At 37.2% G+C, this 14,874-nt stretch overlaps 1 long non-coding RNA gene across 1 annotated transcript in view; it reads right to left on the reverse strand.

The window, feature by feature from the left end:
- Positions 1 to 8,058: 8,058 nt before the first annotated feature.
- The window catches only part of LOC138067070 (uncharacterized), a 41,493-nt gene continuing 34,677 nt past the window's right edge, over positions 8,059 to 14,874 (reverse strand). The window contains exon 3 of the long non-coding RNA XR_011140732.1: positions 8,059 to 8,349. This is a non-coding gene — a long non-coding RNA (uncharacterized lncRNA). The remainder of the gene's footprint in view (positions 8,350 to 14,874) is intronic.

Consider the following 14,874-nt stretch of genomic DNA (forward strand, 5'->3'; position numbering starts at 1 on the left):
TTTCATTCCCGGGTTTTTCCTTCATGGTGAGAAAGCCCCTGTGAATAAATTATCCAGGGCTCACTGACTGCACAGGGGTGTCTCTCCTCGGTATGTAGTACATACCAGTACCTAGCTGACCTTGTGGTGAGGGCCCTTTGGAAAGAAATATATGATAAGGCACAAGGTGAATACCAGATAAAGTGTTCTAATGCACTCTCTGAGGTTTCACCAAACCTTCATTAGTGGTTTTTGTACAGTTCTTAGAATTAGCCTAACCCCATTCGTATAAGTCCACAATTTACTAAAGCATTGGAGCAGAATACATATTTCATAACGGCAAGCAATGAAAAAGCCATGGGCAGAAAAATCTCTCTGAAACACTGATATTTAACCAAGTTGGGGTATTCTTGTCTCATTTGGATGCACTAAATGAGTCTTTTTCTCATTCTCACAATGCAGTGGATGACAGGTACCAGTTCTCACCAACACTGGCACTGTCTCCTCTTATCCCCATATACACTCGCACTTCTCGTACCTCATAGCCAGTTTCCTTGTACTAGTGGCCAACTGATTTCTTCCTTAGTGTAGCAAGCATTGCAACTTTCCGGCATGTTCAAGGAACAGCAGGCCCACCCTTTGCTAATTTTTCTTCTCAAGGTCCACCAGTTAGATCTCGTCCTCTTCAGAGTTTTGTAAGATGGATGTGATATGCCTCCAAGACACCTCCCTTTCAGCACATTTGTATCATAAATTTTATTCTTACCTCCTCTGGCTATCAGGGGCTTTATTCAGCTCCTATGATAGACTCCTGAGCTCTGAAAACTGTGAAGGCCTAGTTCTAACTTCAGCGCTAGTGCAAAATTTTAAGTAGCTGCATTTGGCAGCACAGTGGCAGATTGGAAAGCTCCCGCAGTGCAAATTTGACATGCAATGTTACAAGTTTAGCAAAGTTTCAGTTTAATGACGTCGTTTGATGAGACACAAGAGGAGGTTGAAATGATAAGGAAAGAGGGGAGGGTGATTTGGGACTAAGAAGAGGAATCTAAATCAGATGGAGGTCTTGAGCCTGAAACCGGGATGTCCACTAGAGTCTCTTTTTGGTGTCCAGCATTCTCTGTAAGGGGTGATAACAGCTAGACTTGAGACTACAGAAGAAGAAAACCGTTAGGAAATCGTAAGAACATTTGCACTAAAATATTGATGAAAATATGTTTTCTGATTTTCTATGCTGAAAGCTAGTTTCAATAAAAATTTTCCAACCAGCTCTAATAGCAAGCAATAAAATGAGGTGTATTGAACCAGAACAATGGAATTGATGGAACTGTTTTTATGAAACATGTTATCTAAGGATGATTAAGAAGTATTGGAGTTCACTTGCAAAGTGACAATGACTTCAGAACTAATAATGTCACTGAAAAAATATTTAAATAAATTGAAGTCGATTAGCACTGCTAGACAGGACAGTGCAAATTAGCCAAATTATGTGCTATGGTAGAGACAGAGGCAGAATATACAATGCAATGTTTTGTTTTCAAGACAATAACATAACCTTTTACCTTCTCATTATTTTCTTGGGGCTATTTCTCCCATATATACTCCTTAAAGTGACAGCTGCCCATCACATGTAACAAACTCCTGCACTAAAGGTCGTAACGTGGCAGTGATTTTAAGTGGTGACTTTCTTTGATGGTAAGACTCTGCATGATTTATCTTTTATTATGTACCTCAGAGGAAACCCTTTTGTCATATTTCCATCAGCCAGAACAATCTTCAAATTTCCAAACAGGTTTGTGGGTGAGTGCCAGGATGGATTTAAAAATAGAGTGTGAAGTATACGCTCTGTATAGCCCACTCTTCTTCTAAGAGCTAATTACATGCCAATTCACTACATTCTTTCATGGCCTTGGGATATTTCAAGGGTGATCAACAGGCAATCATTTTTTATTAAAAACTGAATAGAGTAATATTAGGTATATGTGTTCTGAAACAATATGGAAGGTAGATGAATATAGAGTTAGGTTGTGTTTCTAATGAACTAATTATAACATTCAGAATATTCAGATTACAGGTTATGAGTAAAAAGTAATTAATTAAAAATAATACACTGAATTATTGAAGGATTATGGTTTTGATGTTTAAAAATTAAGTCTCGCCTTTTAAAACTGTTTTTCTGTAAGGTTTAACTGCCTAAATACCTAAGTAAGTTTCAGAAATGGCATTTAAATCACTCAACTACTTTCAGAAATTTTCCATTCTAGCAACTCAGTCAAATTGATAATAAAAAAGTAAATACTGGGAATGGTTCACATTGCTCCCATTTTACAGTTACTGGAGTAGAAATTGAGATTAATATTCTGTAAATAAAAGAACACATTCAATACGATATTTGCATTCTTTAAAAACGTTGATGTATGATGCTGACATTTTCAGCAACCTATATATTTATTTATCGAGCTTGACATCTGATCTTGATTGTATATCAAAGGACAGGGAAATGAATCAGTGTTGTTAACAATTCAGTTTTGAAACAAAGAAAATGAGGGTTTAGTGCTGGAAAAAATGACTGATCAGCACTTCTTAGGATCAATAGAAATCAAAAGAAATGTTGGTCATGCAATGATTTTCTCCCTCACTGAAAATGTCAGTGAAAACAAAACTTTGATTCATTTTATCCTACTATATCAAAATCCAAATGCATTTTTAGATTGTAAAAGCAAAAAAAAAAAAAGGAGGAATCTATTTTTGGGAGGTTCTTAACTACCTTTGGATACAAGTGATTCATAAGTATTTTTATGATAAATTATAATGGGTTCAGATTTCACGCTTTTTTTTTCTTATGACAGTTATGAATTGTAGTGTTGATCATCTCTCTGATGCTTATGCAGTAAACATTTTGAAATCTAGTGACTCCAATCTGCACAAAATATTTGGTTTATAATTTTGAAACATTAAGAATATGTTGTAAAGAAAGTACTGCATGTTTTTATTAGCAGAAAACAGGCATATTTAAAAAAAAACTCACAAAATTTTCACTTATGATTGTGAAAAGCTACAGAATCAAAAATAATCTGAATGCCCTTGCATTTGAAATATGAACGTTTCTGAAAGGTTTTCATGAGAACAAATGTCCTCCAGTCCTCAGCTGTGCACTAGCAATAGCTTGTTGGACTCCACTTGTGGTGTGAAAGAAGCACTGAAGCAATATGATTTCAAGCATAAGTACTCATGTTCTAACCTCACATTCTGATTTTACCTTTCTGGAGGTGTTTATAACAAATCAGCTTACATAATGTTACATGCCATTTTGGAACACGGTTTGTACATACTTTTTAAAATAGTTTGTACTATCCCTGAAAACAGTGGATGCTTTCTCTGAGATACCAATGTTATGTTGGGTGGTTTTTTCCTTTGAAACAGTTGCACAACCTCGTTCAATTTCTCTTTCCTATAAACAGCTTTCATATTTTGTGTTTTTCAGTCAAAAGCTTATGACTCTCATACTCTCTTGTGCTCGAGCAGACTTAGATTTTTTTTAGTGAATTTTCTTCATTAAGTTTAATCTTGTTTTTTCCCATTCCCCCATTTAAATATTTCCGTCGGAGCAGCACATATTTGTCTCTGGTTCGTTAGATTATGTAACTTGATCACCTGTTTGCAAAACAGTTCAATCCATTGTTTGTGTGTCACTGCAAGAAGTGTTTGGGTTTTCATAAGCAAGATAGTCTTGCACTTCTCCTGTCCTTATTGTTCATTGCTATGGCAATGGATGCCTTATACTCAGTTTTTTTACAGTGACATCAGCAATATCACATCTCTTTAACTTGTCTGTAATTTTCCAGGATCGGCACTTGCTTCAATATTGCTTTTTTCACTTGATCGATTGCCTTGGTAGGTCTCTTTGGCAACATGCTGCATGTTGCTTTGCTGTCATTTTCATGGTCTGCTTAGGTACTCAAAGCTGTTGCCATATTTCTTTCAGAATAGCTGTCTTGAAAGGAAAAATATTGCTTTGTTTCCTGAGGTCAGAATTCAATTTCCTTGCTTTTAATTTTTTTTTGTTTTTCTTTTTTTTTTGCCCAGTGGGAAATGCACTTTACTCTCCTGCTTTTCTCATTCTTTAATTTCAGCACAGAATGCCCCAAAGTATGTGCTAACACAACTGCTTCCCTTTTTAACTGCTGAAAATATCTGCCTGAAGTATGACTTTCTTTCTTTTTAAATGTACAGCTGGTCCTTACCTGGCTTTCTCGGTTTTCTTTCCAGTTTCTGCCCACTGCCTGTCAACACGTTAAGGCGCGACTTAGTTTGTGAGGTTTTCAGCTGGCATTTCACATGCTGTAGCTGACAGGAAAAGTCATTTGTTTTTTCCTAAACTGTGATACAAATTCTCTTGAAAGATGGAAAACAGTTAATTGCTTTGATTAAATAAAGAACAATGGGATGTTAACTGTTTGATACCTATGTGAGATGCCCCAAACAGGAAACACACTGCACACAAGTGGATAAGTATGTAAGTACTGCATAAATAAACAGAAGGCGAAAAAGGTCATCACATTTTAAGATGTTCCATTTCCTTACCTCCCTTGATGGTGAGAATATTTTTCATCTCAGTCTCTCAGATTTGCGCCCACGCTGAAGTAGTTTGAGAAGGTCACACAGAATACATAGCGGAGAATTCATTTTTAAGGTACTTATGCTACTTACTATATTTGGAGTCAAAGAAACCATCTTTTCACAAAACACTTTTTGTGAGGATTTTATGTTTTATGTTTAATTTACCGGTTATTTTTTAGCAACTGTAACATTTGTCATATTTCCAACTCATGCTATTGATATGTCACTGCTATGATAATTACATTTCAGAAAAGCTTTCTAACATCTGCCTTGTAATGAGCTGCAAAAGCAAACCCTCAAATTTTCAGATAGAGTTCAAATTCCTCTGAAACCCATTTAAGAAGTGAAGCCTAGTGTTGTATGAAAGCCATGAAAGAAATCCATGAATGAATTAAGAATGCTTTTTTCTGCATTCAAGAACTTGGTATTAAATTGCTTTCTGCAGTATCACATGTATCATATTGAAAGGGAAACAATAGCATCTAGAAAACACCCTTTTATGAAGAAAAAAGTAAATTTGAATGAGATTTTAAGGCATGGATATGTATTATTAACGTCCTGGTATATAACAAAAAGCAGTAATACTGTTTCAGATTGGGAATCCGTCATTCTCAGAATTCTGTTCTTCCTTTGCCAAACAATGGTGAGAGTTATGGAAATGAATGGAAAACACCTCTTCTCCTTGCTTACTTCCTGGTTAGAGCTTGAGCACGGAAAAGGTGAAAACCTGGCTCTGTCTAGAACATTTCTTGGTCTGGCTGCACTGGTGCTTGTGCTGGCAAATTCCCCGTTTGATGCCCAGAGCAGCCCATGCGGTGGGATAACCACCTCTGCCTGCAGTTGCATTGCAGTTTCTTGTGACTTCCTCCAATGGCACTCCTCTGCACCCACACAAACACCAGGTTTTTGCCTCTCAGTGCTGTGAAAACACTTGACATGTCTTTTCAAATAGTCTTATGAAGTGGGTAGCCAGCTCACCTGTCCCATCTCCCCCACTGGAAAAATCTTATGAGATATTATGGTAAACATTACATACGTAATGATCTATTAGGAAAATATTTTCCTTTATTCTTTTTCATTCATTATTATAGCATTTATTATTAAGTATGGTTTCAAGTCAGGCCTAAGGGTTAGGTGCTTAGTGCTGCAAGTCTAATTGTGTTACTGTTAGGCTACAGAAAAGAGAAAAATGATCAAAGAAGTGCTCTCCTAATAAAGTAAAATACTTGAGTTTTTTGCTTCACATATGAAAGATTGATCAGTCAGAGGGAAGTTCAGATACTTCTTATATAAGTAACTAGATTTAAAATACGTGTAAGCAAAGATGAAATCATATTTGATTAATAACTCTTAACCCATGTTTCACATGGATCATATTAGTTTCAGTCATTTGAAATGGTTATACAATTAGTTAATTAAGATGAGTTTTCAACTCTAGGCAATATACATGAAATTCAATGGTAATTTTTGAATGAAATCAGAATAATTCTAATTACTGTTAATGATGGTTTCAATTTCAAAAAAAGGCCCTAGGAAAAGTTAGTATGATCAATCATTCTGTATTAACTGGATCTAATAAAAATTCTTTGAATAGATAACTGAACACTTCAACAAATTACGAAAATATTTTTGACAGATAACACTAATACATTACTGGTCATTTACACAATGATTCCTTTATTTGAGCATTTAATTCGATCGGCTTCACAAGAAGTACTTTGCCTTACAGATGGAAGTGTTTTTTTCAAAAATGATGCATGTTCTTACAAGTAAACTTTTCTTCCTGTTGAGAACAGCAAAGATTAAGCCTCCAAAGTGAAGTAGTTTTACAATATATTATACAGAGAGGAATCCCACTGCAACCTTTCAAATACTGTCTTTCAGGCGACTCATCGAGTGAGTTAACAACAATTGAGCAGAAACAATAACCTCTGGATCAAACACTGATAACAAGACTTTGAATGACACCTAACATGAAAAACACTACAGTCAGCTTCTCATGATCCAGTTGCTCTTAGGGATCTATTTTTGCACAAATGGGAAGAGTCATTTTATTTCTTAACCTAAAATGTAAGTTCAGCAATCTTCTCTTCCTGGTTCAACTGAAAAGGGAATAATCTCTCAGAAAGAATTATAGAGATAGGTTACATATTTTTATAAAGTAGCTGAAATGACTTGACAGTGATAAATTGATGCAATTCAATTATCGCAGAGTACCGTTTAACAAAAAAACTGTAATGTCTATAAATTAGGTAAAATGAACATAATTTAGGTTTATTTATATTTCGCTTATAAATATTTTCCACATTACATCACTATTTAATTTGTCCACTTTTGGTCAAATATTCATTCTATATATGTGTGGTATTATCTGTATGTACCCTTATCCTTTGTATAAAGAAATTAAGAGAGCCTATAAATTAAATCAAAATGGCAAAAACATCCTAAATCTAGTTCAAGAATTTTCCCTATTTTCCAGATTTTCTCTATTCCACGATGGTTCTTTAGTGATCTATAAAAGTTAATAGACTAGAAAATGGGCTGTGCCATCTGTTCTAGTTCTGATGAGTTCATCAGTCTTTACCTGAAAATTTGAGTATGATTCTCAAAGAGCATTACTGTTGACTGTGAATATATCTGGCTCATCTGTGTGATGTTTTCAGTTTTCAGTTTTCAATTTTGAATCAGCCTTACCAGTAGTTCAGGTTCTTGTAAAGAGAGCAATGTCAAAATTTTTATTTTGCTGAATATAATTGAGGGTATTGTGAAGAAAGATGAGCTGCTAAATTAAACCAACTATTGGTTGTCTCTCATGTATTTCAAACAGGCTTTGAACACTAATCTAGTGAGATGAGTTGCTCAGACTTCTGCTTGATGGTAAGTCTGCAGGAAAAGAAACGTTGCTCTGCAAATACAAAATCAGCCGTAACCAGAAAGTACACTGTACTTTGAGTTTAGGGGATCACTGTCAGGGAAGAGAGAAGCAGAATTTGAGAGGCAGAAGAATTAGCTGGGGGCACAAAAGACAAGTTTCAAAAATTATCGCAATACCTTTTTTTCCTGTTAATCAATGGCTAAGCCCTCCCATGTTGAGAAGACTCTGAATGCTTTTTAATCAGCTCAGGTGGTTGCAACAAAAATATTACCCTTATATTTTCTTAACAGAGAAGCGATTATATTGGAGAACTGGGAACTTTTCCCTTATGTGTAGTATGTTTATACATTATTAGTAATCTCTTTCATTATTACATACATTATTAACATCTATTTCTCTCTCTCTCCCTGGTTAAGACATTTTAAAATAGCAATATTATTTAAAATTTTTCTCTCTTTTCTTCAGTGGTGGCAGACAAGGAATGTCTGCCCTCACCGCCTGCAATAAGAAGAAAGGCTTTCAAACCTGAACCCACCCCCTTCATGTGATCTGATACACAAATATCACATTTGGGGATTGTAGTAAAGTTTTAGCTCTTCAGCTGCAGGAGACTTTTGATACAAGAAAGGGTTAGGCACATCACGAATTGCCATATTTGCTTTAATCATTAGGATAAAAGGTTTTACTTACTGTCGGGGGGGGGGGGGAAGTCTTTATGAAGTATCATGTCATGGACTGCTTTGGACCAGTTCTTAAGTCTCCGTGAGTTTGTGAACTTATTGTTAGAGTTGGTCACATTTCTTCAACTGAAACATAACTCTCTAAAAATCGGGTTTCATCCAACCTGGAATCTTCCTCTTGATTTGTGGTGGATTCATCTTTTGGAAAAAGTCAAAAGAAGTTGTTTGGCTTCAGGTCAGCATCGCATTAATCTTTATCTCATACTCAACTATTGTATGTCTGAGAAACTACGCTATAAAATTCTTGCTATTAGTCTTCCCTGGGCTACTCCCTGCTATTCAGACATCATTTCCTATGATTCTGCTCAGACCCAAGTCCAAGGCATAGTCCTTCAGGTCTCTCAACCATGGTCATTCACTTGTGTTTCTGCCTATCTGCCACCAAGGGCATGTATCTACATTTTTTAAAGGAGCCGGATGCAAGTAAGCCTTAGTTAGGACATAACTCACATAGCGCTTCTCAAAAAAAAAAAAAAAAACGTGGTGCAGAAGTGCCAGTTTAGTCCTGAAAGCAGTTCAGTCATACAAGGTGGAATAGCCTGACCACGCACTGTGCTGTGCTGATGCTTACACTGGGGCTTATTCCAAAATGTTACGCTGATTTCCACTGAATGGTGTAGACACATTCTGAGAATCACAGCCTGGATAATAGGAGCTAAAGGGTCAGTGCTTTTAGGATTTTTCTGGTATATGCCTTCTTAATGGAAAATCACTATTTAAAACACACAAGATAAACTTTGGATTGATTTGCCATAAACCAGTGCAAGAATTGCAAATAAACAGTTTGTTTTTCTTGGTGTAAGCTTGGCTATTAGTTTCCATAATTTAAAGCAACTTCGCAGAGTTATTGCTGAAATTTCTCTTATTTATTGCCTCTTATATTACACACATCTTAGGAAGCTAGATTTTCATTATTTTTGTGTGCTTTAGTACTTAGGAGTACAAGGTCAAAATATCCAGGGGCCATGGAAATCAAAGCACAACACCTAATGATGCCTGTGTAAGATCACGCCAACCTCTTCTGAGAGAGAGTGACAGACAATAGTGAGAGGTCAATCAGTCAGGAAAGCGGGAACAAAATGGAGATATTTCAAAACATATACTTTCTCTTCCAGACCAGTATTTCCTGATTTTCAGTGGCAAATAAGAATAGTACGTAACACATTGTGAACAACATCATTGAGACTTTTTCTCCTTGTACATCCAGGCCAAGGCTGACTGTGGGGCTAGCAAAGGGAGTAGCAAATCACATCTAATGCCAAATCATCACCTTCCCCCTGCACCCACGTTACGGTCTTATTTTCTTATTCTAGGGGCTTGTTTGCATTTACTATATTAAACATTACTTTGGAGCCTCAACCATGCTCCTGATTCCGGTTCCTCTAAGGGCAAAGAACATGTCAAAGTCGAAGCAAACACCTTCAGTCTTGGCTGTATGGGGGAACAGCACTGGCTAGAGCTCTTGATGCTGCAGGACTCGAAGAGAAATTCCTTTTTTAAGCTTGAAGTTAAGTCAGAGAGTGCTCATCTATCAGAAATACTTAGAATGCTTTAAAATGAACTCCAGGGAGCTGATCTCAGAGTGTGTTTAAGGGTCCCAGCTCAGGATTTGAGCTAGCATGACAAATTTAAAGGAAAGCTGGGGCTGGAGAGTAAGAGGATGACTATGGTGGTAAGGAAAAGATTTCCAGAATAAATGGGAAGAAGGAATGCGCACATGGGTATGACCACGTTTAACATGACAAACCTATTTGGGTCATGTGTATTTCCTCTGGACTTTGCCTTTAAGGACCACCAGGGCAGGGTACAACTTGGGTACCATCTCAGAAGACTAAACCAGTCCTTTAGAACATGGCTTTGAATAAACACTGTCTTCTCAGCTGGACTTTGATACATTTTCTTATCAAGAAAGCAACATTGATAAACAAATACTATGTCATCATCATTTGGTTCATTAACTTTGTCATTTGCTATAAAATAATGCCTGGGTTTCATGAAGTGTGTCCTCTTTAACTCTTCTGGAACTCACAAAAATCCCTTGCCATTGCTGTATTTTTAGCAAAGAATAATGAATAACTGATAGGATGAAATATAGTGCTACATAATTGGCAAATGGAGAACGTTTTGCAGAAATCACTCAAACTATTTTGAATTTCATTTCTAGTCATGGTTTATTTAACACTAGCAGAGTGCTGGAAGAGTTTCACAAAAGATTGATGATCCTCTAGAGCAATTCCTAAGCGTAATATTATGTCTTAAAGAATTATGTCACTTTCTTTAAGGGTGCTGAGAAAGATATTACTATGCATCAATAAAAATTCAAGTTTTACCAACCATCTGTATTGCGTAAATCAAGTAGAGGGTAAGGGTTTCCCCAGAAAATAATTGTGGAATGGAATGAGATGGCCCAAAAGGCATTTACTGTACAGAAGTGTGTTGGTAAATGTATTATACTGCAGCTACAACGAACTTCAGAATAAATTTTAAGGACAACATTTTCAAGCAATTGTGCCCAGGGCCCTGTTTACGTATGGAAAATGGTGTTTCTTCTCCTTTGAGTTAGGACTTGTCTGCAAGAGAGAGGTGTACCTGCTCCGTTTGAGGTATGATTTTTAAACTGCTTTAAAGATGATGGGAAACACTCCTTAGCTTTGTTCAGCCACTTGATTTTAAATGAGCTCAGACTGACTCGAAATCTCTCAGCTAAACTGAAATTAAATAACCTGAAGAAAAGTGTATTATGTATGTATGTGTGTGTTCATGTAAACATATATTTGTACACATGTATGCATAGACACACAGAGGAGATTTTGACAACTACATATAGGGAAAATGTTTAACTAAAATCTGTATCTTTTTCCATATAGAAAAGACCACAATCAAATTAGCTCAATACTGTTAATTTCACATTTATCTCTGTGCTAGGAATCTAGGCTACCATAAAACCACTTTAAATATTTTGAAAGTGTTCAAGGAAATTAGACTATAACTATATAAACACTTCAAAAGCTGACTCAATGTATTTTGAGTTTGCCTGCATTGAAGATGCTAGTATGTACCTTTCCTTGAGGCTGGTGTCACTTGGACGTACAAGAACACTAATGTAAACTCTCTGAAGGGGTGGCTAAAGCGCGCTTGAAGGAAAGGCGTACAAAGACAGTAAAGGCCAGTGACGTGTGTATTACCTGCCCGGTGGTCCCCAGGGCAGCCGGCACTGCAGGAAGCTGTGTTACCCAGTGCGCTTTCCCTCCTGGGAGACAACACCAGCTGTTTCACACCACGCCAACACCGGGAGGTGCACTAAGACCACCATATAATTTCATAGACATTAATGAGCTATTATTTTCAGTCAGTGATGGCTTGGGGTGCAACTGAAACAGCTTACAAGTAGTAAAGGGTTCTCTTGCCTTTTACCAGTTACCCCAAAGCATGCCATTTCCTCTCACCATGTGTGTAATAACTGCTGTTTGTCAGGTTGCGACGGCTGTACCTTGCTCTTATCAGAAGTGTCATGAGACGCCAGTCCTTCTCTTATGTATATACAAACCGCTTACCCATCTCGTTTAATTTCCTGAAAATTCAACACCACGCTACAGCCAAGTGAAGCACGCAGTGATGTTAAGCAATAGTTATTCCGGCTAGATTGCAATGCTGGTGGCCCTAGATGGCCTGTTTTAAAAATTCAGAGGCTAGCTCTTGTGAATAGGACTCATTCTCAAAAGCTGTATTTTTTAAATATTAACAATCATCAAAAACATGTCTTTCTCAAACTAACACTTCATTACTCACATTAAGAGATACCGACTTCCGCCAGGCAGCCCAGCAGCCTGGGTTGGGCAGTGAAGCCACAGCTGGAGATCTGGTCTCCCATCTCAGTGGCACGGGAGCATCAGCAGTGCACAGGGGAAATAACTGCGATCCTAGGCTGGACAGCAGATCCACTGCGGGGTAGGCAAGGAAGCTGATGCTGGGGTTTTACAGAGGGTATTACAATGCAGGGGTAAACAACCGGAGCCCAGCCAGCTCCTGGTATGGTGACAGGCTAGTCAGAAGGTGCCTGGGATGGCAGAAAGGCATGCAAAGTGAAAAGGGATGATGTGGGGAGGAGAAGAGCAGGAAAGTGGCTGCAATGAAGGGAGGGAATGATCTTGACACCAAAATGCCTTGCTGTGGCAAGGTCATAGGTGCTAATGAATTCCAGATGCTGGGCCAATGTATAACACTATGAGGAGGCTGCAGAGATGCAGCTGATTTGCCAGACTACAATTTATATGGCAGAAAATTTCTGGTAATGTACAAAGAAAAAGCAAAAACAAAAAAAGCCAAAGAAGAGACAGAAAAATACTAACAAAGCAAAAAACATCAACAGACTAACTTCAATCTCACTCCCACATTCCAGATTGAAAAGGCAAGATTAACAGTCAGGAATAGCATTTTTCCACTTGTAGACTGAGGGAATCTGCTCCAAGACTGCTGTGAGTGTGTGAACCCCGCTATGTCAGTTATACTTACTCTTCAAAATAGAATTGAAGCTTAAGATTTATAGCCATAGAAAACTGTTTGATATTTCTATTTAATGTTCTATTTCAACAGTACTGTAAGAAACAGGTCTGTCTAAAATGCTGTCTTTTATTTCCTTCCCCCTCCTCTCCATATCTGAATAGAGAAAATGAAAAATAATTGTGAAAATGGCATGAGTAACAAAGAACAAAGTGATTTCCTGTCAGAGAAACATGCATAATCTAGAAAATTATACAGTTGTTCTAAATTCCATTTTTTGATTTTCATTCTTCTTTGTATGTAGGCTTGGGTCATGGAAAAATTTACAGATATTTATTTCAAGATCACATGGTTTTAGTAAGAGCTAGTAGGGGTCTGATCAGTCATTTATGTGGGAGTTTCTTAACTATATTCAGATATTCAGTATAATAAAATAGAAGCAGATTGAAACTTTCCAAAGTGTTTTCGTGTTACTTAATGTCGCAGCTCATAAACTTCTAGAAAACATTGATAAATGGCTAAATCCACACTGACATTTTCAAATGGAATATTTAATTTCTTTACAAGAAATGATTTTAGCTTCAAAGTATTAGCAGGTCAAGTATTAACGTCTTATTTAAAAGTCAGAATCAAAATATAACTTTCAAAATCACTGTGATGTTTGATGACCTAAGCTAATCTATTTTCCCAGTAAGTTTTTTTTTTTTTTTTGCAATTTCATCCACATACAGGATAAGAGTGTTTCCAAAAGCTCAAAAATTCTTACAGATCAAGAAAAAAAGGGTTTTTTTCATCCTATATATTTATCATAAATGTGTTAGATCAGGGTCTCTTACAAGGTGTCTGTACAAAGCTTATTATGACAGGACACAGAAGGAGACCTTCTCCAGGCAACAAATAATTGTTATCTGCATAACTGCGTAACAGTTTCTGACCCCAAAATTAGGAAATTCTTAAATATGAGAGAGGAAATAACTCACAGAAATAGAGCTTAGTGCTCTGTGATTTAGTAGTCTAATTCTCTAGTCTAAAGGTAGGTTAGTCCTCAGCTAGGTTAGCAAAATGAACAATCCCTGAAGTCTAGAATGCAAATGTGCTTTGGGTAGTTCTCAAAATAAAAAAATCTGGGAATAATCTGGCAATACAGACTGAGGAGTTCTCTAGTGAATGTTGTAACAGATAGACTCTAGAGTTGCGCTGAACTGTCTTGGCTCACTTCAGCCCCTTTCACTCCTGACTACACCATCACCCAGGTTCAACTGGAAGATGTTCTTGGCCTTCCTTGCATTCTGTTACTAAATAATAATAATAAAAATCTTGTGAGCAAGAAACCCTGGTTTTCAGTAGCTCTAATGTTATTCCCGGACATCATGATTTCTGCTCTCTGTTATTCATTTAAAATGAGTCAAAATGTAGCTGCAATCTTAGCCGTGAAGGCCTCCCTCCACTTTGACTTTTTAGAAAAAGAATGAATAGTGAAAATAAACTGTAATAGCAATGTCCACATCTAGAAAAAGATAACTGTAAATTTATGCGAAGACTCCACTCTTCAATGGGAATGTAACTTCAGTTAATTCGTTTCAGCCAAAACATGCTACAAGCCTAGAGCTAACAAATACTGCAACCATTTCACAGTGGGTAGCGCTTCATTTTCTGTCCTGCAGTGTAACTGCAAACAAGCACATAGCAAAGAGGCTTGGACTGGTTTACAGCCTAAACGAGTCTATAGATTTTCCTGAGGCAAAGAGAAATCACAGTGCCCTAGGTGAGCCATGAGCTATTAATAATGATCCAGTTTCTGTTAAGGGGTTGCTTTCCTATTCTCCTTTAGCGTTTCAGCTAGATCATCAGTTTTCTGCCTTAACAGCACCAGCCACCTAAGAAAAAGTTCCCTGTAGGAGAAATGCTCCCTTTCCTGATTCTGCTCTCATCCTAATGCTGCCTGTTGCACTAGAGCTCATATCTGAATTCAGAGCTGGTCAAGCAAGGGAAAAGCTGGCCAGCTCCATAATGCAAGGAAGATCAGGTATAGCCCCATGCTAACTGGGTGTATAACTTTCAGAACACCAGCTTGTATCCTTGCGGTGCGACACTGGGGTTGTGTTGAACTAAACCACTGTAGGCCACTGCATAGGACTGACAGAGACTTAAGACTTCAATAGA

This window comes from Struthio camelus, chromosome 4 (genome assembly GCF_040807025.1).
Source record: "Struthio camelus isolate bStrCam1 chromosome 4, bStrCam1.hap1, whole genome shotgun sequence".
Classification (NCBI taxonomy): Eukaryota; Metazoa; Chordata; class Aves; order Struthioniformes; family Struthionidae; genus Struthio; species Struthio camelus.